Source organism: Pongo pygmaeus, chromosome 13, assembly GCF_028885625.2.
Source record: "Pongo pygmaeus isolate AG05252 chromosome 13, NHGRI_mPonPyg2-v2.0_pri, whole genome shotgun sequence".
NCBI classification, from domain to species: domain Eukaryota; kingdom Metazoa; phylum Chordata; class Mammalia; order Primates; family Hominidae; genus Pongo; species Pongo pygmaeus.
The window spans coordinates 97292680-97318491 of record NC_072386.2 but is presented as its reverse complement, the minus strand read 5'-3'; the positions used below and the strand labels follow the sequence as shown (position 1 = coordinate 97318491).

Below are 25812 nucleotides of genomic sequence, written 5' to 3'. Positions count from 1 at the left end.
ACAGACAGGAAAGTTTTACAAGTAAATGGGGAGGCAGCATTTCTGAGGCCTCCCTTTTAAAAGGGGTGGGGAGGAAGGGTGTGTACATAGGGAGTGGACATACTTACTGACTTCCACCTAGGTGCCCCATTAGGCCAATATTTTGCAAAACCAGGTGTGTGCAATTTGCTTATTAAAGTTCTCACCCTGGGGCAACTGACAAGACTCATCAGTCCTGGGAGATGTGTGCTATGACCCCAAGGCAAGTTAAAGCATATCCAGAATATTTTAAGCTAGAAAGAGAATCTTTCCGTTAAAGTGAAAGGGGATCATTCTGCTGAAACAACTAAGAGGAAAAGGAATTAAAAGCAGTTTGTTCCCAGTTTTGTGTAGAAATTGCACCATTATCTTCCAAAAACAAAGGCTCAAGGTTAGATTGAGGTTCCAGAAGGAACATGGGAAAGGTTTGTAATCGATGATTCTATAAATGGTGGCACTTCAAAAGGAAATATTCCAGCAGAGGGTAAAAGCTCCAAGGTGGCCTACCTTGCCTACCTCCTAAGAGGTCCAAGAGTCAACACTTTTGAACACCAGGATCTTAGAAATCCAGGTTAACTCTCTCTCATTATTAGCTAATACAGTGGGAAGAGTGACAGATGTGGAGTAGCCAATGGCAACAGACCACAGTGGCATTGCATGTAAGGAGCTATCTGATACTGAAGACGCCAAAAAAGAGCCCCAGTTACGTTTTCCAAACTGGCCAAGATGGGCAAATGGATGCAACTGAATGGGAAATGACAGTAGCTTTTTCTATGCTCTTATCAATAGCATTCATCTCAAATTAGACGTTAACAGACTGCTCTACCAGTGAAACATGGCTTCCTCCCTGCCAAACACTAACCCTATTCAGGGCAAAGTATTGTCAGTTTGTACATAAAAAGATAACCATGACAGAGCTCTGGTGGTAGATCTAAATCCACATTTGGCTGGGCGCGGTGGCTCACGCCTGTAATCCCAGCACTTTGGGAGGCCGAGGTGGGCGGATCACGAGGTCAGGAGATCGAGATTATCCTGGCTAACACGGTGAAACCCCGTCTCTACTAAAAATACAAAAAATTAGCTGGGCGCGGTGGCAGACGCCTGTAGTCCCAGCTACTGGGGAGGCTGAGGCAGGAGAATGGCGTGAACCCGGGAGGCGGAGCTTGCAGTGAGCCGAGATCGGGCCACTGCACTCCAGCCTGGGTGACAGAGGGAGACTCCATCTCAAAAAAAAAAAAAAAAAAAAAAAAATCCACATTTACAGAACAGCTATCATGTACCTAGCACTGGGCTAGACAACCACGAATTCATGACACACTTTAGACTGCCAGACACATTTATCTCCCACATTCATCTTCACAAAAGCTTGTCTTTGGAAGTAGAAAGGGTTCCAAAATTACACTTGTGAGGGTCCTGTTACGAGAAAATTTATTATCAGTCTTTCCTTCTAAATGTACTACATAAACTATGTAACGATAACCCAAAAAGTCCTTTTTAATCACAGTTTCATCATTCTATTTGAAATCTACAGATTCTAGTATGTTGCAAGGCAATCATGACCCCTTTGAATTCAACAATAAACAGTTTATTTGTCTCATTAAAATAAGAGAGAAAGGAAAGAAAAATATATGTATATACAATGTGGGTTTAGCTTTCAAGATCCAGGGGGTGTTTGTGCTACTAAACAACTTCGTTACCTTGAGCAAGTCCCTTAAATATTCTTGGATTCAACTTCTCTGGCTATAAGGTAACATTAAATAAATAACCTCAAAGATTCCTTCTAGTTTTATTGTAACAAGTAGGAAACCTGTCAGGAAGTATCTTGGAATACTGATGGTCAGGGAACCAAGGATCCAGTTGGGTTCTGCATTATCCTGGGCAAATTATGACCTTTATGAAACTTGTTTTTTACTTCCATTTATGGAGGGAGAGGATTTAGTAGATGGCCTAGGAGGATGCAGGCAAGGAAAAGCCAGCTGTGGATAACATGTAAGAACAACATGTAAGAAGATGGTGGTGAAACAGATGAATGACTCCTCAGCCTTATCAGGGTTAGACAATACCAACAATGCAGAAAGACAGCTCTTCATGATAGGTTATAAAACTCATGGTGAAAACCTTATCATTCGTTCAAACTGCTACTCAACAACTTAATTACCCTGGATAAATCACCTGGACAAGCTATTCTGAATGAGATTCTCTGCCCTTGACTAAATATTCTCTTTTTTGTTTGAAAACATTTGGAAATAGGATGTCTTCATGAACACCAAGGGAGAAAGTGTTTTGGTAAAGAGTAAGCCTGTAATTTTAAGTCACATAATTGTAAGGGACAGCAAGTATAGGGAAGTGCCATCGCCTGTCATTTACCTTCTCCCGCCTATTGCAGACTTCTCTGCTTGATCTCCACACTCTTTTCCAACAAGCCTAGACAAGGCACAGAATCCTCAAAGTAGAGCTCCAGGCATTCTCCGCCAATCAATCAAAATTGGCACAAGAAACAGAAGCTATCTGCCAACACTGTTGTAGTGGAATAAGCATGGATCACCAGGGCAGAAAACTGAGATTCCATTTCAGGCTTCCTTAACTAACTTCCTACATTGTAGACTTTGGACACATCATTTCAGCCTTTCCAGAGCTGTAAAATGGAGGGGTTAAGTGGGATGATTTCCTAGGTCCATATAACCAGTGACTTCACATTGACTGCGGATGACAGGAACTCCTTCCTTTTCAGACCCTATCTCTTCTATTTTTTTTGTAGCTGACGTTGTATATTTGAGGATGAAGATTTCAAATGTGCTCACAGTCTATGTGTGGATCCTCAGGGTGGCATCCTGGCATTTTATTTTTAAAACCAGGATCTAGTATCATTGCCAACATGCAGTGGCTTGAATCCTGAGAGTTGGATACCCTTGAGTCATTATCAACTTTCGAAATGGGCAGCACATTCACACAGCTAACAGAAAGACATTTCAAACTTTAAAATAATTTTGGATCTACATAAACATACCCGAGTCATGAAAAGACAGAGAAAGTTTAAAGAGCGGTCCAGTGAGGTAACAATCCCAGCCACCTTCTTAACCACCCCACCCCTACTTTTTTTTTTACTAAGTCAGTAGTGTTCAATGAGTCATTATGTGGCTACCACCTATCAGGCTAAGGCCAACAAACCCACTTCTTGGGTATGAGTTACCACTTGATTATTATTTAATAAAATACAAACTGTTCTAGTTTGTTATTTTATTTAAAATAGGCATCACACATGTTTTTTAAGGCTACCTTGAGCATACGTTACCTTTTCCTGGGGAAAACAAAAGGTCCCGTCTATCTAGATGAGGAAATATCCAAAGAGCAAATAATTATGAGAACATGACTCTCTCTGGCATCCTCCCCTTCTCTCCAAGTGGTTTATGTGAGGACAGGGAATAGGGATAGAGGAACCGGAAACTCTTAAGAATCAGGTGGGCTCCAAAACATCAAGCAGTCCTCAACATCAGTCCCATGTGCAAGATAGCCACTTCAAGTTGTCCTTGTTCTAAAGTCTTGATGGTAGCATGAGCTCTGCACCATACGCCTAAAGGGTGACCTAATGCTGAGTTCTGCTGGGGCAGCTGGAACTGAACAGGATTGTTTGCCACGGTGATCTGAGTCACTTCTCAGCAACATCTCAGGGTTAACAAGATCACATGTTCAGCTGCTACTTAAAGCCTTGGAGGCACTTCAACCTCTTAACTTGGGTAAGCATCAGGAACCTAGTAGGTAGTGTCCAACTCCTCAAAATAACTTTAAAGAGACTATACTCCCTTTCTTGAACCTTCTAAGCATGGCAAGGACACAACCAAGAACCATAGGTTCTTGGGCCATGACTGCTGCTTTCTGTTACTAAAAAATTACTGTCAACCAGACAAATTTTCTCAAATTATTTTCTTTTTCTACTCAATTGTTTCTTCTCTTCTACTTCTAAAACAACATTCTTTTCATTCCCATGAGGCTCTTAAAGTTAGAAGGAAAGTGAAGAAAGATTAAATTCTCTTAACAACATTTATTCTAGAGGCACTTCCTTTAATGTGTATGGAGAGTTTAATGGTAGTAGTGATAGTTGTTTTAGGAGCAGACAACATGTAAAGAAAATAAATAAATTCCTTGCATTTTCTCGGGAAGCTGAAGTGTCTGACCTGCCAAATTTTGCAACAGGGCCATTTTCCTTTTTATTGAGATTAAAGCAGAAATCTCTCTAGAAAGGTTATGTTGAACACATACATTGCTTTGAAGCAGAATCTTCACCTCTCCAGGTTACTTCTTATCTTTTGAAGAAACATCTACTGAGCTGGTTCAGTCATTCACTAATAAGCATTGACGATCAACTACACATCAGGCACACTATTAGACCCTAGACCGTGTTGATCCTCTAGCCAAGGTTACTCTAATTTACAACTAGGTCAGTTAGCAGTGGCCCAATATCAGAAGCAACAGCTTCAAACCAGGCCAGGCAGGAAGCCATATGGAACAAGTCCTTGGTCAACAAGTGTATCCCTTATTGTTAATAGAAAAAACAAACAAACAAAAAAACCCAAAAATGTACTTGGGTGAATTCATAGCAATTTCTTTGTATACAGAAATCAACATAATGTGTTTCCTTTGTTTCTGCCAAATATATTAATATGAAAAGATTGCATCCAATTTAACTGACGAATGACAGATATTCTGTTTCCACTGCCTCCATGGTGGGAGGAAGAGGACAGGGCAGAGGTGGATGGTGGTGGTGGCAGTATGTAGCCTGTCACTGAGATGACATTTCCCAAACCTAAATCACTCAGTATCCAGTAACCACAGTAGTGAGTAAATCACTCAGTATACAGTACCCTTAAGGTGCTCTGAAGGTACTAAATTCCTAGAGAAGAAAAGACAAAAGCCTATCCCATAGCTCAAATTATTAGCAGCCACAAATATCAAGTTCTGACAGCAACTCTTTTCCTTTTCCTACTTCCTGCATGTCAACCCTTCAAGCACAGTGGCTGCTTCTTCCTCCCTTCCTTAATGATACTGCATTCCCAAGACCAGTGGCTCCCAAACCTGGCTTCTAAGAATAAACATTCTAGGCTCCTACCCTAGACCTAATGAATTCCTCTCCTGTGGTAGAACCTGAAAGTCTATTTTTAATAAATCCCTTTTTGTTTCTAAGTTCTCAGAATAATTCTGAAGATCAGCCTGGTTTAGAAATCACTGCTGCATACCACAATTTTATGGTGATTTAAAAAGAAAACTTTTTAAAAGGGAGCTGTCCACCCTTCCCCCACCATATATACACACTTGTGGTTGCTTAAACATTTTTTTATGAGCAATGAAGACAGCATAACAGCTTCCTCTATTGCCACCCAAATATCCAGCAATTAGCAGACTAGACCTACAGATTCTTCACATTCTGAAGCTGTTAAAACAAACACTTGTGTGCCTGGTGTAGAGCTTGCTCACCAGCCCCCATGACTTGCGTAGGCTCCCCTGTCCATCTAAATGAACAAGCCAGGGCTGCTGATTCCAGGTAAAAGGATAAATAAGCCAAAGGAGCCTCAATCTTAGCTCTGAACTGCATCCAAACTTCAGAGGAAAAGATTTACTAATCCCCTGTTTACAATACAAAAATAATAACACAAAAACAAAATCACCTGCCATTAGCCAACTCTAATCTAATCTTTCCTTGCAGTAATCATTTTACTTAGGGTACTTCAACACTAACCTTGGCCTAGCATGCACTGAAAAATGAACTAATGACACAGGCCTTATGTATAAGGTATTCTGGGGAAAATGCAACTCCTTAGAATGAACTGGGATAAAATGTGAGGATTAAAATCAGAATTAGCAAACAGGATCATGAGGAGAAAAGTCTTTTCATTTTCCATCCACACACTATTCTGCCTTCACTGGGCCAGCATTAATATGGTCTCTGCTTTAGAAAGGCTTTGACTTTCCTGCTATTATCCTAGTCTTGCTTTAACACATACTTTATATTAGAATGCGTTCCAGGAAGCATATGGCATTAGAACTAGGTCAACCATTAACCAAATAACAGGAAACTGCTCTGCAGCGCACACCCTTCAAAAGCTTGCTTAATGAGCTGGCTCTTCAGAATATGTCCTTCAGTGAGGTTGGGACTAACAGGATCCATGGGTTTCTTTAATGCTGCAAGGTCACCTAATACCTAGAAGGCTTCTGCACATAGTAGACTTTCAATGATCTAAATCATTCCATTGAAATGTTCAAGAACTAAAGTCAAAGGTGAAGAAGGATGTTTTCTGAATCTGCTTGACCATCTTCAAAGAACATGACTATCATCCTGGTTCCGTTGCTTCATCCTTCCAATTTTGTTAAATTGATAGGAAACACTATACACTCATCATTTTTTTCCATAACATTTTTCTCTATATTCCTTGAGGCTTCCATACCACCAATTTACCCTACAAAATACATGCCACCATCCATTTAGACTTAATAGGTCAAAGAAAGTCTTGGAAAAAGACCTGTCTTCCTCTTAAACATAAAACTGCAAATGAGTTTCCTCCAGAACCAATGGCCTTGAATCACTGAATATTAGAGTTTGAATTTTTCTTATCCAATGTTTCAGACTCAATTCTATGAAATTTAACTCTATAATGCACTGAAGAATCATTCAGGATCATACTAGTAAAATGTCATCCTCACCTTAGTATCTTTCAAAAGCTACCAACAAACAAATTTTCCTTGGCTTCTTTAACCTAGACTGTTAGACATTCTTACTTCAAAATGTACATAATATGGATTGTAGAGATGGGTAGTTTTCTTTGATTGAGAACTTACATTAACTTTCATTTTTTAATTGAATGCTATAAATCTAGTGATGTTTCAGGCAGCAATGACTGCTCAGAAGCAACTCAGAGACTATTTTGTTTCAGATATGTAGGCATTTTTAAGGAACAGATATTTAGGAGCAATATGACATTTTTAAAAATGCTAGGTTTGGTTTACAGACTCCATACATTTTGACTGTGTACATCTGTTTTAGGCACTGCTCAAGGCACTAGTGAATGAGGGAGACTCAGCCTGCCTTTCTGTAGCTTCTAGTCTAGTCCTGTTCAGGAACTCATTATGAAACAAATCAGTGGTTGGCCTTCAAAGTTGATCAGCTAAATTTTAATTGAATAAGATCTTTTTCCCTGAAACCAGTCAATAAGGCTTCCTGCACACCAACATAAAGAGTTGCACACTGGCCTAGAGGTGATAGAAAAAAGGCTTGTAAGACATTAAAACTGTTAAGACATTTGGATTCTAGATAATCAAATAGCTTACATCTGTGCCATTCCTGGAAAATTTCAGGTTTACTATAGAGGAGTTAGTCGTGTAGCAATAGTCAAAACAAAAAACCAGAACTTCATCTAAGGAATTTAGTATATAATCTATTACAGAATGTTCAAGATAGCACAAACAGAGGGTAAGGTGCTTTTCTTCCCCTTTACCAGATTTTGGAGTCATGTTTCATAAGGGAGCACATTGGCTTTGAAAAGCCACCATATAATAAAAAATATTTCTCAGCCTCTTTAGCCAAGAAGGTATATGTTTATCAATCTTACCAGTACAAGCTTCAAGGAGCCCTCAATTGGGATTTCATGTAAAACTCAGGTATATTCTGACTTATCAGATAGTCACTGTTTAACAGTGTTCTACCTATAATAAGTGTTTACTAAAAACTCAAAGATGGGAGGAAAGAAAACTAGGATTTTTTATGTGTCCACTATATGTCAAGCTCTGCACCAGAGATTTATTTTCATGATTTCGTTTATTCCTCAAAAGAACTTTACAAAGTGGATTTTTTTTCCAGATAGGGAAATTGGGGATGAAAGATTAAATCATTCCCTCCAAGTCACCCAGTTACTCACTGGCTCTGAGGTCTACGATCTTTCCACTGTACACCATGGCCCTCACTACCAAGGTCCTCACAGGCTTACCGATACTGACAGAAAAGGGTCTCCCTTCGATGTGTCCTCTGCGCTAGAATCAAGCGCTCCTCCCTCATATGAGGGCACGCTGCTGCTCCTAACATAATCTCCAGGTCTAGCGTTTGAAAAGATGGTCTAGAGTTTCTCAGAGGGCCCAAACACTGATGATGGAGCAGGGTCAAGCCAGTTCCTAAGATACGAAGCAAGATGAACTCAGCAGGTCCTCCTGCCAACTGTCCTCGTCCTTACTCATCTGGCGAAGCATGCCAAGGCCTGCCTGGAATGACGCAGGAAAGGGTCACCATGGGTGATCCTATACCCCTCCAAATTGTTACAAAATAAAAGCTCAGTGCTGAGACAGGCTGGCTCCTTGAAAACCTGCCAATATTGTTTTGATTATTTGGTAGGAATCAGAATTCTTAAAGAAACAATTTGTATCTATCAACATCAGAGTTAAACCCAGGAGGTACAGAGTAACATACAGGTCTAAAGGTGAAAGGTCTAGGAATCTGTGGACCCAATCCATCTTGGGAGTTCAGGTCCCCACACTGCCTACTAGACATTCCTTTTTAATTCACAAAGGAACCAAAATGTTTTACTTTTCCCTTATACTGAAGTTCTGACTACAAACACATTTAAATAGAGAAATATAGGTGAGTAGCAGTTATAAAAGGCCCAACTTAAACCATTAATAAAAATATATCCCAACAACCACTCTTTCTATTCTAGCAGCTCCACAAAACTGACACCAGAAAGGCAGGATCACTGAAATTTAGAGCTACTTAACATAAACAAACACAAAGTCCACACTTGGGTTAGGAGATGTGGCTAATTTTAGATTAGTGTTTTACATGGGATGAAATGGAGCCTTGGACTTCTCACTGGTTTAATGCAGCCCTCGTACCTACATTTAGCCAACACCACCTCAAAGTTTTCTCAACTATGGAAAACAAGTGGTAAGGTAGCTGAAAGAAGGAATTCATTTCTTCACTGTTAAGTTCTCACAGGCAAACTGTCCAGTCTGTCCCAGCTCCTGGACTGCACAGGCTCGGACAGAATCATGAGCTGATGCCGAGAAGATTTCAGCATTCAGGAATATCTGAAGAGTCAGGCTTTGCAGTGCTTCCACTGATCAACATCTGAGGCAAGTATTCATTCAAGAGAGGCTGTGAAAATCCTCCTGAGCGGGCGGCAGAAATTGAGAGGGCTCTTGGTGGTTATGAGCAACTCTGTTTGTCCCATTCTTAGGAAAGCTCTGGAATACTCCATGACTTGAATGCATATAGAACACAGTCTCAGATATTAGAAACAATTCAACTATCATGTTCAACTGCTACAAGGATCCACGATTCCAAGAGTCAGTGAGTTGCTCTCTCTCCCTTTAACACAGCTGTGAAGTCCACTGAATGTCCAGCCAAGTGTACTTGTGAATTTCTTCCCCTCTCATGCCAGTGAGAGGACCTGGTTTCAGCCTAGTGCTATGATGTACTTGCTCATCAGCTTTCAGGTTTAACAAGGGAAAACAATCTACCCCTCAAATTGTAGAAGCTTTATTTCCAGGGGAACTAGACAATCCTGATGGCTCTCTCCAGTTACATAGCAATTATATAATTGCTAAGCTTCTGCAGAATCACTGGAACCATTCTGCAGGCTTCTACCGACTACAGCTGCAGCACAATGTTCCGAGATGATTGCAGGCTTTGAATGGATGGCCGGTCTCAAATCTGAGCACAAAGGGACATACAATGGGATTCCATCTCAAGCACAAAGATGCTCCTGCCTAATGAAGCCCTTTCTCCTCCTCCCAGTCTGTGCAGTAAACTCTTTCCTTTGCCCGCCCTACATGTGTGTGGAATGTGGTTTACTCTGTTTATGCTGACAGGTTCCAAAAGAGGCAGAAAAATCAGCTGAAGTTTTGCCATGGACCATGCACAAGGTAATCATTTAACACATAATGTGAAAGCTCCAGAAGAGGACAAGAGACAAGGTGGGGCGGGGAGGGGGGGGGCGGTGGAAAGCATCTCTCTAGGCTTCCTGCACTGGCATGAAATGACTGCTTCCCTTCCTTCTGCCAGCTCCAATCCTTCATGTTGACATTACACATCCTGTACTGTAGATCCACCCCCATGCTGCTGCTTGCCCAGCTGAATTATCTCCTGCGTCACAGCGGTGGTAACAGAACTGCTGGCTCGGCAGACCTGAAAGCACCATTTCAATGCTTAATGCATTCAGCAACTGGACACATTACCAGTGCGTCAGGGCTGGTTTGTGGCCCTCTCAGCAGCCATGCAATACTTGACCTAACCTTCTGCTAACCAGATGGTCTGTTTGCCTCTTGGGACCAAACCATTAAACTTTACTTTATTAAATTCTATCCAAATGTGGGGACAGTTTACAGCAGCGTGTCTGGTTCATCTCCAACAGGGTTGCTAAGATGAAAATGACCTAAAAATAACTGGAAACTCTACTTCACACCAACAGAGAACAAGATATTTTGGAGTAAATATTTAAATGATCTGCCAGATTACGAACCACAGCAGCACTGACTATATGGTTAGCAGATTATATTGTAAATATATACACACAAAGACGTAGAAATGAATGCATCTAAACAGGAATCCACTACCCACAGCCTAAGCCACTCTTCACCATCCCCTGGCTCCAGGCTATTTGAATGTGGCTGAGGACACCTATCTCCATCATAATCACTCAATTACCAAAACAAAGAGCCTAACACAACTGTGATAGAGAGATCTCATATCCCCTGGGTTTGACCACCTAGGCATACTGCAGCCGTGCTTAGTACTCAAAAGGAGGAGCTCAGTAAGCGTTCAATGAATGAAAAGAGGTATGGGCACATACTCCTTAAATAAACAGCTTCTATAAAACACATGAAGATGAAGACACTAAATTATTTCCAACTCTATCATCATCCCACAACTGCTAACTAAGCAAGCAAAACCAGGCATTGGATGAATGGCAAGAGCATGCCATCTGTACCAGAGGCATTGGGTGGCCCCTAATTGATCATTGCAAATGAACTGTAGAGGTGGCCATTTATTGGGCCCCTGGCAGGGTGCTGAATGCTTTACATACATTATGCCTCTCAGGCTTCACCAGAAAGAGAATTCCACTTTAAAGATAAGAAACTGGAGCAGAGGAGCATTATGAGCTTGACCCAGGTTCACAAAGCTAGGAAGTGGCAGGCAGGGGAGTGAATTCAGGTCATACCCCAAAGCCAATCACTTTCCCACTACTCCGTAGTCACAAATAAGCAAGGATCCTACATGTCAAGAACTGAACACATGTGACAGTGGCATTCCCAAATACATCTCTTAAGGAAGTAAACAACTGGACAACCTTCCCACTCCCAGTCTTTTAGGGGTCCTAGGGAGTCCGGGGTTCAGTTCCTACTCTTTCATCCCATATTTCTTACTGTATTGAGGGCATTCTGTACTAATAACCACTGCCACAGCCACAGCTACATCTCTACTCCTTTAGTTTTGAGTTCTACCCTTTGAAGACCAAAAATCTCTCATTTAGGAGAATCCTAGAGATTTGAACACCAGTAAATAAACACAAGGTTTTTCTTTCTTCCTCAAATAGCTCTGGACAAAGTTAGAGTGGCAACTCTAAAGTTTATTTATAATTAAAAAATAATAACATCCTGGCTGGACGCAGTGGCTTACAACTGTAATCCCAACACTTTGGGAGGCCGAGGTGGGCGGATCACTTGAGGCCAGGAGTTCAAGACCAGCGTGGCTAACATGCTGAAACCCCATCTCTACTAAATATACAAAAAATTAGCCAGGCATGGTGGTGCATGCCTGTAGCCCCAGCTACTCGGGAGGCTGAAGTGGAGGAATCACTTGAACCCAGGAGGCAGGGCTTGCGGTGCGCTGAGATCATGCCACTACACTCCAGCCTGGGCAACAGTGCAAGATCTTGTCTCAAAAATAATAATAATAATGATAATAATAATAACAACAACAACATTCCAATGACATCTTTATTTCTCTGCAAATTTCCCAAATGTAAAAAATAAATAAATAAATAAACCATGAGTACTTTGCTGTACAGGTGAAAAATCACTATATGGTTTTACCAAAGAACCACTTACACGTTCTTCATCTTTCCCACTAACATTCACACCACCACCACCACACCACCACCACCACCACCACCACCACCACCACCACCACCACCACCACCACCACCAATAAAGCTACCAATGAATGTCCTTTTGGCCAGACCCAATAAGGTAAGTCTGGTTAGGCCCTACCAACACCATTCCACGTTTTCCACATTTTAAAATATCATCTACCCTTAAAACACTCTAAAATTAGTCTCCTTACTCATGAGGTCTCAAAGCATCTGATATTATAGTACATTAGTAAGACCAAGTGGATGTGGACCATTAAAATAATCATTTGCACAGAGAAAACCAAAGCATTTCTAAGCCAGGCTACGGGGCAGTCCTCAAACTGGCTAAGAGATATGTATGTGAATAGAGCAACAGTGAGGCAGACAATATTTATATAAACAGCACAGCCAATATTTTCTCTGCAATAAGGACAATTTTCTTAGACATATCATTTTTGCCAGAATGATACCAAACAATAGGAACAGTAATAACATCTTTCTTCTGAAAAGCTCAAAAAACTTCATGTTTATTAAAAATTGTTCCCCTACAACACTCCAGGGAATAGCTCTGCAAGGTCAGGTTGAAGGCGTTGTTACCATATAAATGTACTTTTTCCAAGAGGAAATGGCATCATTCTCGGGTAGTTTACAAGCTCCTACTGAATGCACACACAGCAATACAGAGTGCTGTTTCATCCACAGACCATCAGTTGAAGATGTAATAAAGTCTAGCTGGGAATGGACAACTGCAGCAAAGACTACTCATCAGTAAAGGGAGACACAGCACAAAATTAAACAAGCAGGATTCCAAAAGCTGAGTTTAAGACCAAGAACAAAACACCTAATATACTGACCATAGATAAATGGGGCAAAGCCCTGGAGAAGATCTCTGCCTCAGTTTCTCTATCAGTGAGGAAGGAAGAAACTATCACTTTGAGTGGCCATGATGAGCCAGGACTCTTAGACACATATTATTTTTTAATCCTTATGTTAGTTCTACAGATTCAAATTATAATAATTCCTATGTTACTGGGTAGGAAATCATGGGGACAGAAAGGATAAATGACTTACTCAAGGTCCCACAGCTAGTAATGGACAGAGACAAATTTCAGCCTCAGCTTGTGTAACCCCAAAGAGTATACTCCACCTACTACACATCATTTTCTTAACAGAGACCCCTGCACAGAGAACACCATTTTCACCCCAGAAATTCTAAGAGATGACTATTTGCCCTCTTGATGTTTTAGAGAAAAATAAGTGCCTAGAGAGTATCTATCTATCTATCTATCTTTCTCTATGTATAGAGATACATGTGTGTACATATACATACATATACATATATACACATATAAAGCAATATATACAGTAGCTGAGTTCCTAGTTGTTCTTTAGACGGATGAATTGCTCTGAAGTTCAGCCATGGTGCGCAAGTTTTAAGTGCATTATTTTCCCATATAACTGCATGTCAGAAAGGGAAGGCTGCCAAATGACAATCTGGCCCAGTGATTCACGGTGTCACACTGACATACCCACACTGTATCACTTCTGATACAGGTTGTTGTTAGTATTTCCTGGAAATCATTGACTTTATTTGGGAGATAAACAGTAAACAATGTCCCTAGTAATGACATGTTCTTTTTTATACTGGAATACACTGGCAGCAAATTTCATAATTTGGAGGAAAGGAAGGGGTGATATAAAGTTAAAAGTTCTCAATTTACAGTTCCCTCAAATCTTAGTGATCATGTTGCTAAGGCATTATCTTAAACACAGATGACTCTCTTTTTCGTTTTAAGATTATGCCTTATAAAGTAAAAGATCTATTCAAATGAATCATATTCAATCGACTTAACAGGTTTCATGCGCCGAGGAAAATAACAATCCAGCCAATTTGGGATTTTTATTCTTCAAGATTCCTATTTGCTGATTTATGAAAGCTTTGCAGTTATACTTGACCCATAAAAACTTAAGAATTTCTTTTTCTATAGACACCAACACAAGCTGTACAATATGTGCATGGTCACAGACAAAATCATATTGCCACGACCTTTCTACTAAGATGGGGGAAAGATCATGGAAAGGGGGCAAGAAGGGAAGAAAGAACAGGCAGAAGCACATTGGAAACATCAGATATTCACCGTTGAGAAGCTGCTTCAAATAAGATTCCTAACACTTACCTATGCTGGGGTCAATTTTGATAATTGTGGTTGATGTCTAGAAATGGGGTTATGAATATAATTATCATGAAGCAGCAATTGGGCAGTCACAACCTAATTAAGCCCACTGACTAGATTATCTTGTTTTCCCCTAATAATCACCTAACATTTAACACTTGCTAATTTCAGGACCTATGGGTGATGTTCATTCATTATTAACAAGCTAGAGCCACTGGTCAGAAAAAGAATGGGTGAGGTATTCTGAAACACTGAGTCAACCATGGGGCAGGGATGAATTTCAGGAACAGCTGACATCTGTTCTTCAACACCACTTCAGTTCTCAGGCCTGCAAAATTGCTAATTGGAGGCAAAGCCACAGGAGAAGATGGAATGAATGACAAAAACTTCCACACAAGTGGAAGGATAAAATTCCACCTCCTTAAATACGTGCTATTTTATGTGATCTATACAATGCACTTTTTAAATTATCATAGAATCTGTCTTTGAAAATGTGGTTTTCTTTTCAAGAGAATGAATGATTCCTTTGCCAGGCCTGCATACATAAACTTTCTACGTTTACCTCCTTAGAACATATCCCAAGCTTCCTCTCCTACGGAGCCCCTCAGATTGAATGTGTTTGCAAATTCCCAGTTCTCACTGTATCCACAGATATGTTGACCCAGTTCACCTTGTTTCCTGAAAAGCAGTTCCTAAGGGTAGCCTGGGTAGGTTTCCTCAAAGAATTAAAAGGAAAACTGAAGAAACCCATTGACAACTGGTCTTTGAGACAGGCTGCTCTCTGAGGGATTATCCTAGAATGCTAGGCCCTACTGCCTAGGGTCACAGTTTATGCTGTCCAAGGCTGAATGGAGTCCCTATTCCTCTAAATTAGAAATTCTGCCCAGAGAACAACACGCTTCAGTTCCATTTTACTCTCTTTAACTATACAGTTGAGTTGTTCACTTTACACATTTTTTCTAAGCCTTTTTTCTATTTTAGTCCTTTATCTAAGAAAATAACGGTTTTTATAAATTTGGTAGATAATGATATGGATGAGAGGTAAAAATGGATGACTCTGTGGCCTTCTCTAGTACACTTTATAAACAGGACATGTGTTTATCCTTCTACAAAGGTTTTGATTATGGGTCTGTCTGGAGACCAGAGATCAACTGGATAGATCCACAGCAAAGTTAGGATTTTATAAAACCACCACTAGTTTCTTGGGGGGCAGAAGAGTCTACCCAGCAACTAATGTCCAACCACCATTTGCAGAAAAGCTACTCTCTCAGATACCATAGGGATATCTGGATCTGCTCTATCTCCCTTAGCACAGTGTGTCACTCTATTAGGGACATTTGTGCTCATCCATGAACTTCCTCACTATCTTGTAATGTTTCAGAGATAGGCAAATAAAACCAAAGCACTCATCACATCGCCATGATCTAAATAGAGCACATGGTGATCACAAAGGGGTGGGGGGTATCAGCACCCACACTTTTAAGAGAATCTGCACCATGTTCCGAAAATGACCATTAAAGAGTAGAACTAATTTTCAAACATCTGCGTAGCTTTTGAGAACATTTCTCAGGCTGACAGTAACCAGAGCCAATACAGGGCACTGAGGCTTCAAAAGGGGCCCTATGAAGACAAAAAGTACAATACCTTTTCTACAAAATAAGTCACCAGCAAATCTTTCTGCCGTAACAGGTAGGTGGCTCCTTTTTTTCTGAGTTTGATATAATTTTAAAATGTTTATTCCCTAAAGTGTCCCCTACATGGTCTCTTGCTTTTTTTCCCTATCATCTCCTCTATAATTCAGACAAGGGCGCTCTTCAGTTAAACACACTTCCTCAAGCTATTGCAGTAAGTTTTATCTCTCATATCAAACAATATATTACAATTAATTTTCCATTATTCTCAGATTTCCTTCTAGAACTCCAAGGATATACTCCTGGCATAAGCAACTGGAAGAGATAAACCATCAAGAACATAAGCTATTAGCAGACTAAGTAATAACCAAGGCCGGGTCCCATCAGCTGAGAGCCAGGCCTCTGGAGGCAGTCCCCACTCCATGTGAATCCTGGCTCCCCCACTTTGTAGCCTCATGACTTTGGCTAAATTACTTTACCTCCCTAAACCTCAGTTTCCTCTACCCTATGAACAGTCCCTGGTTCATATTAAATGTTAGAAAAAAATAAAAACCATTGTCCAGTATTAACTATGAGTCAGTCCAGGAGGGAAGACAGCATTTTTTAAGGTCCTATGTGGTATTCCCACTCTATAGAGTTGGCAGATTTTTTTTGATGAAGCAATCATATTTATTTTCTATTGTTCTTACCCAATATTAGAACAGACAATATTCAACTGACAGCAGAAAGCGGGGAAGTTCTTGCAACTGAACTCTGATATTTAAATTAAAATGGTCTTTTCTGAGGCCGGGCATGGTGGCTCATGCCTGTAATCGTAGCACTTTGGAAGGCCGAGGCAGGCAGATTGCCTGAGCTCAGGAGTTCGAGACCAGCCTGGGCAACACAGTGAAACCCCATCTCTACTAAAATACAAGAAATTAGCTGGGCATGGTGGCTTGTGCCTGTAGTCCCAGCTACTCGGGAGGCTGAGTCAGGAGAATTGCTTGAACCTGGGAGGCGGCAGTTGCTTAAGTGGAGATCGTGCCACTGCACTCCAGACTGGAAGACAGAGCAAAACTGTCTCCAAAAAGAAAAGAAAAAAGAAAATGGTCTCTTCTACAAAGACTCCCTTCCCACTTATTGTTATTAAATACTAATTAGTCTTCAGAGAAGACTATTTAAGATAGAAACCACTGAAGAGAAAAGATTCTGGGTGATAAGTACTTGTAGCTGGTATCTATCTTTGGTCATCTTCAGCTATAACCCAGCATTCAAATTGTACCCCAAACGAAGGACCCTCCATCAGGCCCATGGCAATCTGGGTTGAATGACTGGTGCTCAATTGCTGACTAATTAGTCATAACACAGAGGGATGATGTAATTAGGGATTAGAATGGCTAAACATTCTGGACCACAGTGGCCTTATTTTGGATTTTAAAATGCTGGGACTGGAAGGACAGACCAGCCTGTGACGCTCGGCTCAAGTCAATGGCTGAAACCCAAACTGATGCCAGGTAGTAGTCATAGTCCATTCCTTTCCCCTCTGAAAAGGCATGCCTTTGTTCTTCATTTCTTCTAACACCCAGGGTGTAGGTAGAGAAGCTCTATGGATCACTTCAAAGAGGACTATCACATTTTCTGTCCATTAATAATGCAGCTGTTTTCTGCTGTGCTCTATTCTCTACTTCATTCATTTTCCAGGAAAATCTCCACCTAGGCCTACTTAACCAGTTCCCTTAAGTTTCCATCTGTCCTTTATCAGAAAGGCTGTAATTGTAACCCCAAAGTCACGTAAATTGTCCTCCAAACCCAATTCTATTTTTTACAATAGGAACTGGCCAAAGAATGTGTATCTGAGCACTGGTCTTCATATTTCACATGTGTTAGGTACCAAATTACAAGGTCTTTTTCTACTTGCTATATTGCTTTCTTAAAAGTAATGCCTTACTTCTTCCTGTAGGCTCTTCCCAGTGGACAGACTTCTTCAATTTGGCTAGTCAATTATTTTCCTGCTTCTCTTCTTTTCCTTCTCCCATCCAACCAGTCACTCCTTCCCAGCAAATTTCCACTATAAAATTACAGCAATGCTTTAGCCTACTTTCCTGTTAGCTTTAACAACCTTGTCTATTTTCTACTTGTGCTGATGCTACTGTTTGCTTTTCTGACGGGCTAATCCACGTATCCTTTCAAGGCCTAACTTCCCTACCATGATAGCAGCTGGAGCTCTAATTCACAGGTGCCTTCCAAAGCTTTTCATTAGCAATAGAAATGAGATGGTTTAGAAACTCATTTCTTAATCTGCAGGTGAGTATTGGAACCTTTGTGCAGCAAACATCTTTCAAGTATCCCACATTGTGCCACTGCACAATTATTTTTGGAGGAATAAGTACCATGTTAAGGCACATTTGCAGTGTTAACGGGGAGAATTTTCCCTTAGAGGACATCAGCTCCCACCCCCCAGCCTCTGGCATTTCCCAGTTCCAAAGAGAAACACTCAGCTGACATGAGCAAAACTGAAGAATAATGGCATTACCTTCTTAAATCTGAACAGGAAAAAGAAGAATTCCAAAATTTGGAGGCCTTAGCGTGTGTTCTGGTTCAACTGCTCAGACGAGAACTTAGAGTGAGTTTGGCCTTCCCCAGCTGGGCTCTGTGGCGGCTAAGCTCTCTCCACAAATCCTGGGCTTTATTACTTCTGACACAGTTGTCTCACCTGGGCCTACAGCTCCTTTTGTGCTCCAACCAAGCTGAATCCAAAGGTAAGACTTCGCTTCCTCATCTTGGGCAAATGCTTAATTTCCTACTAAGTGATCCTAAAACATTTTAATCAGGATCTATTGGTTCCTAGTAGAATTTTCTCCATTTTTCCTGGTGTGGTCTTTGTTAAAATTTGTCTATGTGAAGGTCTAGCAAATAACTTCCTGAATTACACAGTTCTCATCTTCAAGTATTTATTTTTTGAACAAATAAGTACCTGTCAAACTTCCTTTCACCCTAAAGAACAGGGTCTCTACTCTTTGAATAAGGTCGGGGGTAAGATGTGGACAGGCGCAGCACAAGTATTTTATTAATATCCAGAAGCAACATGCAGTGAACTGAACAAGCAAACACATGAAAGCAAAGAAATCAATACCAAAATACCCATGACCTGGCACACACAAAAAACCTTGCCTCCAAGAATAACTCAAGAAAAAATGTCTCCAGCTAGGAATTAGGCAAGAATACTTTGAAGACACCAAGTAATGTGCTCACCAGAAGTAAAAGGCAACGCATTTGTAGGTGACAATACTAGCACCTCCTCACACAACACCACTTTATCCTTTGTCCTTCTAAAGTTGTGAAAATAATTAACTTTGTGTTGGAATCACACATCCAAAGACTTTAAAAATCCTATATGTGCTTCAGCTGATGAGAATAGGAGGACTTAGAAAAAAGATAAATTTTATGATAGCATTTCCAAGCACAAAATGTAAATCCAAATTGCTTCCAATGGATTTCCCTTTTATCAGTGTGTGCAGTTCTCCAAATGCAAAGTTCAAGGGGGAAAAAAAATCCAAAAGAGCTTCCTAGCATACTGCAAATACAATCTAAATTCATAAAAACCCATTTTCCCACATTTGGAAACTTCTCCTGGGTCTTACAAATCCAAGAGACAGTTCAACTTACAATTATCTTCTCTCCAGTGCCCCCCCAACCCAAACTTTTTTTTCTTCCTTTAGTACTGGCATGCAAACCATGCTGTTTTAACTTCTTTCCTGTTCTCCCAGTTCTTCTGGAACATTTTATTTTCGACAGTCAACTCATTTGGAGGAGTGCCACACTGAGGTTCAACTGTTTACAGCGTTAACTGTGTTTCTGCCAGAAGTCCACATCCAGCACTACCTTCTCCAGACTGCCTCCTGGATTAAAAATTGATGCATTCGTTTTGAAGGAGCTTAGAAAATGTGGAAACTTCCAAACATCACTCTTCTTCTTTACAAAATCACTTTTGCTCATCCAAGAAGAGACAGAAGTGGAAACCCATTGCACCCTTCCTTACAGGACTGTCCCATTGCTCATGGTTAAATGTCTGTGTTGTTAAAAGTCATTTTAAGGATGATTTCATGTATATTGGGAAAATGGGAAAAGGTTAGCCATTGGTCTGCAAGAGAGTCGGGCTCCAAGAAGATGCACAGAGGGCACACTTTGAATGAGTAAGAACATTGGAAAACCACCAGTAATTGTTTTAGACTGGATTTCACCCTCTCAGCCATTCATCAGTATTACAAAATGGCATCTCTGAAAGGAGCCAATTTAAATCTGCACCACGTTGCAAAATAGATCCTCAGAGTCCAATTGTGGGCACTATTGTAAGTTGCAATAGACTCACACAAACTTCCAAAGAAGGGCATTTGAGAAGGGCTCCCAAGCCCTTGGATGATGGAATGAGAAATGAGAGCAGGAAAGATGAAAAGAGAAGTACAGCTACAAACCCGGGAGCTAACACTTTACTGAATGTCACATGAAGAAAATTGGTCTCTGGATCTATGAATGAAACCACGCTCAACCCTGGGCTCCCCAACGTGTTAAATCCAACTAAGAAAAATCCATACTCCTGCCCACTAGTGTATGAGTACAGAGTTTCTCAGAAAGCTGTGGGCCCTGGAGAAGAGAGCAGCTATTTCACAACCCTCAACAATCAAATGCAATGGGGTAGTGGAAAGGGCACTAGGCTGGAGTCGGCCGACCTGAGTTCTAGGCCTGGCTTGGTTACAACTGAACTTTCTGACCTTGTGCAAGTCACTTCATGTCTTTGTGCCAGTTTCCTCTTCAGTATAATGCAAGTGGAGGGAGGAGACTTAATCTAAATGATCTAGGGCCTAAAACAACTAGCTTCTAAATTGGAAGTTTTGCCTGGTGAATATTAAATAACTAATAGTCCTTACTTATAGTGTACATATTTGTCACTTTTAAAATAATTTTGTGTTAATTTCTACATGAGAAATAATATTTTTCTCCTCACCCCAAAACTTCAGTTTTCACTCCCTACTCCCTAGAGTTCTTCCACATAACACTAAGTGCCTCTTTTCCTTTCTTTCTTATTTTTTTAAGCAACCTTCCCCAAACTAAGACTTGTGCTATTAAAAGAGCTTAGAACTTCCCATTTCCTTGCTAGGGCTAAAATTAAACTGTCCATTCCTTAGGGCCCAACATAACATCTGCCAGATGTCTTGGCATATCACACAAGGAGAGGAATTTTCTTCCAGCATTATCTACTCTCCTCTCTGTTTTCTCATAATCAATTAATAGGTCACCAACACCTAGCTAATGTTTCTCTCAAAGCCATCATACTCCATAAGTATGTGAAACTCGCAAGATACTTGCTTTTACACACACTCACACACACTGATTTTTTTTTTTTCTTTTTTCAGTTCACTAGATTTTAGCTTTCAGTCATGGAAATATTCTCCCTCCACTTCTGTTGAATATACCAATCATCCCAGTCATACATTCATGTTAGATCCTTAGCAGTAAGAGTCCATTATGTATCTCCTAATTGTGACTGCGGCATTATGAAACAGCATCTCTGTTCTCCAATTATCAATTTAGAATATCTGATACAGTTTTGTCAATTTCATGATGCAGTGAAGTGTAAGTCTGAAAAAGGCACATACCATAAAGAAGATAAGTAAGGTTACCTTAACCAAGAAATTGCAACATCAAGGAATAATTTAAGACAGACTAGACCCTATTAAACTCCATCACACAGAAAAAAGGACTCTTTCCCATTGCAACTTTACCATTCCTTTCTTTCAGGAAAACCGACCACAAGTACTCTAAAGTCCATTAGTAGAGTTGGATTTTTTTTCTTCTGCTGTCTTCCAGAAGATTCATTAGGAAGAGTAGATAAGTTTGTTTTTTTTTTTCTCTCTAAAAGTTGTCTCCAACTCCAAAGAGTAAGGGGGAAAAAACAATTCCTCGGGGAGTGTGGTCAATGAATTAGACTGACATAAATCCAATATGAGAAATACTATGGAATGTGAGGATCCAACAAGAATTTTTCTTATGGCAGGGTACATCATAGCTCACAAATATTTCTCCATGATTTCTCCTTGTGATATATTAGAGCCATGGCAAAAAATTTGCATAATAAGCCACATGAATTTGTCTCATAAACAAAAATGATCTTTGAGCTTTGACATTAAATGAAAATGTCTGATTTAATACTTTTTATTTCTCTCATGGTGGTTTATTCAAAATACTTGTCTTAATTCAAATGGGTATGTCTAGAAAAATTCAAAAAACCACATCCTTAAATATTATGGTGTTTACCATGCTGGTGAAGGGCATCAGAGATGGATGTGTCTTAGATAACCAGTTAGAATGCATTTCCAAATTCCAAGATGCCTCTTAAATACCTATTTTTTCCCTTCCAGAAAAGTTCAACTCTAAGACCCCAAAACATTTGGTTGCAAAGTAAAAAATGTGGAGAGTCAAACAGCTGGACTGACAACCAGACTGTCAGATTTTTCCCCCCTGCTGAAATAAACAAATGAACCAATTGTCCTGCTATCAATGACAATAAAAAAGATATCATGAAAGTTTGTTTCAAGATCAATATATAATGTGCTTATGATTACATAAACATACATAGTTAATTAGATGTAAAATTATCTGGTAATTACTTTTCCAAATAACTCTTTATCCATTGCATCTGAACTTCCCAGTTTGAACACCCAGTTTGGTGCATCCATTTATGCATTAGCAAATTTAAATATAATATTGGTGAAATTTCACTTAAGAGCAAAAGTAATGGTATCAAAAGATAACATTCAAAAATGAATAATAAAAGTTATGATTCCAAGTAGGATTTTTTTTAAGTGCTCTTGGAGAGGCCTAGGTTTTTCATAAAGGAGCAGAGATCTAACAGAAGTATTTTTAAATGAGCATACACATCAACTGAAACCATACATTTTTGTCTGCACAAACATGGTTTTACTTCATTGACCATGGACAATTATCAGCTAAAGAACCATGTATTTCCCCTCTCCTTTCACACCCCTCAGAAGAACAATAACCCTCAATTAATGACACAACAGTTTGGTTTGAAAAATGTGATGTTGTCATATACAGCACTGTGCATTTACTGAGTGACAGTGCTACCAGCTACTCAACAGAATATAATTACATCTGGAATCTAAAACCACTTCAATATGTACAAAAATATTGTAGACATAAGGAACTTTACACAAAAAAATCTGACACATAATGAGAAAGCAAAGCAAGAAAAATGCTGTTATAAGTTGCTCACCAATGTGTTCCTTATTTCTGTTGAAGCTGGTACCTTTCTATATTTCTTCTTAGTTGAAAGCAAGGTCCAATTAGCCTCCTTAGAATATATTAATTGGTTCTGAATCTCCTCCAAGTTTTCATTCCACCGTGGAGCCCTCCTCACCTATCTTCAACAGTTCATCTAAAATTCTTCCAACATCTTCCCTCATCCTCAAGATGGCTACCTCACCTAATGGAAAAGCAACATCTTCATGGTTGGCTTTTATAAATTCCTGAAGCATTTCGGGATTTAGTTCTTTGCTTGGGTCAATTATGTACATTCTCTAAAACTAATATGTGAAGAGCTCCCATCAATGTGTGTGGACTAGGGTAGGACTGGGTCCTTTTTTCAAATTATCCTCACAAAATGTCTTCCTACATGATTAATAAATTCCTCCCAATTAAAAAGGTGAAGATACCTGGACATAAGGTTTTCTCAACTGACATCATGTTTTTAAAATGTTTCCATAGCGACATTGTTAAGACGACATACTGATATTTCTGAAGACTTAAGAGTACTTCAGAACACAGAAAAAAATAGCCGACGGAAAGGGAAAGGGGAAACAAAGAAACTGAAAGAAGGCCTAACATACAAATGGAACGACCTGAAGAGAAATGGAGAACCTGGAGAAACTGGTGTTAGTCAGTCTTAGAGTTCCTCTGAGATCTTGCAGGATTATTCTTATTATTTTTTATATTTGCAGAAATCAACCCAAATCAGACAATAAAGTCTTGCAATGCATCAAAACATGATGATAACCAAACCCTAGAACTCAAAAAAATCTCAGCTTAGGGCCATCACCATCTTCACAAGGAGGAAATCACATTTCCTGGTGACTTTCAGGAGACCTGGAGCAGCTTAAAGTTGTGTGAAGACCTCAGTGGAACTGTTTTAAGGTTTTTGCCTTGCCTTTCCTGAAGGAGGTCAAAACCCTTCAGGTCCACTCAAAAGGAGAAAAAAAATTCCAAAAGTTTACTTTAAAATGGAAACAAACGCCTCAATAACTTGTGAAAGCACTCTTTGGTGGAGAAAAATCTGAGGAACCCTTAAAAGCCCTCATTTCCTTGCATAATGAATAGATAGTGAGGAACCACCACAAGGTTTCCCTCTGGAAAGAGAGGAGTAGGCAAGCAAGCCTCCTCCTCCTCCAGCCATCACCAACAGAGCTTCAAAATGGAGACATCCATAATTTTATAAACACTTCTCATCTCAGCTTTGTCTCCTGGAAACCCGCTCTCCTCCATTTTCTGGTGGAGTTACAACATGACACGGCTTACCTGACTCAGTTCCCAGCTCTTAACCAAACTAGTCACTTCCTCCAAAAACCTGCAAGCAACCTCCAGAAACAAAACCAAAGCAAACCAAACAGCCAACACAGACACTCAGACACAGCCCCCGGGAGCCCTGGGAGAAAGCCCCAACTGGTTGGTCTTTCCCCATCCCAGACGCGTGCTTAAAAATGAAACTTTTTTTTTTTTCTTGGTTGGGGAGGAATATAAAAGGAACTCCAGGCAGCCTCCCTCCCTCCCTCTCTGTAGGTTAGAAGCCACAATGAAAAGAAAATGAGGGTTCCTTCAGGAATGGTGAACAGCCTGGAGAATGAACGTGAGAAGGAGCTTTGTGTTTTGGAGTCTGGACTGGAACCAAAGCAGACAGCTTGCAAATGGAGGACAGGGAGATAAAGAAAGGGAAAGAGGGGCTGCTCCAATGGGGGGCGGCTGCGGCTTCCCCTCGTGCCTGGAAGGAGGGCAGACCCCTGGGAACTGCACCAAGAGTGAGACGCCCCCCCAGGCCCCTGCCTTCTTTTCTCCTTTCCTCAGAGGAGAGCCAAGCGTGTGTAATGGCTTCTCCTCTCCAGAAACCGTTGTCCTCCTCCACCAGACGCTTCTGAACCTCCAGCCTGGAGACAGCTCCTCAGCCGCTCCTGAACCTGCGCCCCCCACCCGGCCGGTGCCCCCCGCTCCTCGCCTCTCTGTTCACCAGCAGCACCGGCACCAGCAGCTGCAGCAGCCACCCCCCGACACATCCCGACCCCGCATCCCAACTTCGGGCAGAGAGAGAGAGAGACAGAGAGAGACAGCCAAATACCTGAGGAAGAGGGGGGGTGCCAATCCGCACGGCTTTGCCATCGGGCGGGGGACAGGCAGACAGAAGGGGGAAAGGAAGGAGAGGGACAGAGAAAGAAAGAGGTCAACCCGCTCAGGTCGGGGCCGCTCGCTCGGAGCTCTCCCTCCTCTGACCCTCGCTCGCTCCCTCTGGCTCTCGGCTCAGGTCTCCGGCCTCCCGCCCTCCGCCCCCCTCTGTCCCTACCCCTGTCCCCACACTCGGAGCATCCGTCCTAAGCCTCCAGCTCTCTTCTCACTCATCTTTCATTTTCTCTTCTCTTCATAGAACTACACGAAATTAATTAAGCCACCGCGCTCACTCCCCCCAGCAGAAGAGCAGCCAGCAGGAAAAGCACAGCCACCTCCACTGCCACCACTACCACCTTCTCCTCCTCTTCCTCCTCCTCCTCTTCCTCCCTCGCTTCTCCTCCTCCTCTTCCTCCTCCCCCTCCTGCTCTCCCTCCTCCCCCTCCTCCTCTTCTCTCT

The 25812-nt window shown here is 40.9% G+C and overlaps 1 protein-coding gene across 13 annotated transcripts in view; it reads right to left on the bottom strand.

Annotated features, from left to right (window-relative positions):
* The window catches only part of ZNF462 (zinc finger protein 462), a 160166-nt gene that overhangs the window by 130927 nt on the left and 3427 nt on the right, over window positions 1-25812 (bottom strand). Inside the window, exons 1-2 of one of the 13 annotated variants that reach the window (XM_063649787.1) lie at window positions 25310-25523; window positions 23201-23410 (exon numbers count right to left, since the gene is read on the bottom strand). The exons of 9 other annotated variants lie outside the window; for them this stretch is intronic. The gene's annotated coding sequence lies outside the window, so the exon portion shown is untranslated. Of the gene's footprint in view, window positions 1-23200; window positions 25721-25812 lie in introns of those variants that run through there. 3 more of the 13 variants (XM_063649788.1, XM_063649786.1, XM_063649789.1) reach the window with 3 other exon arrangements.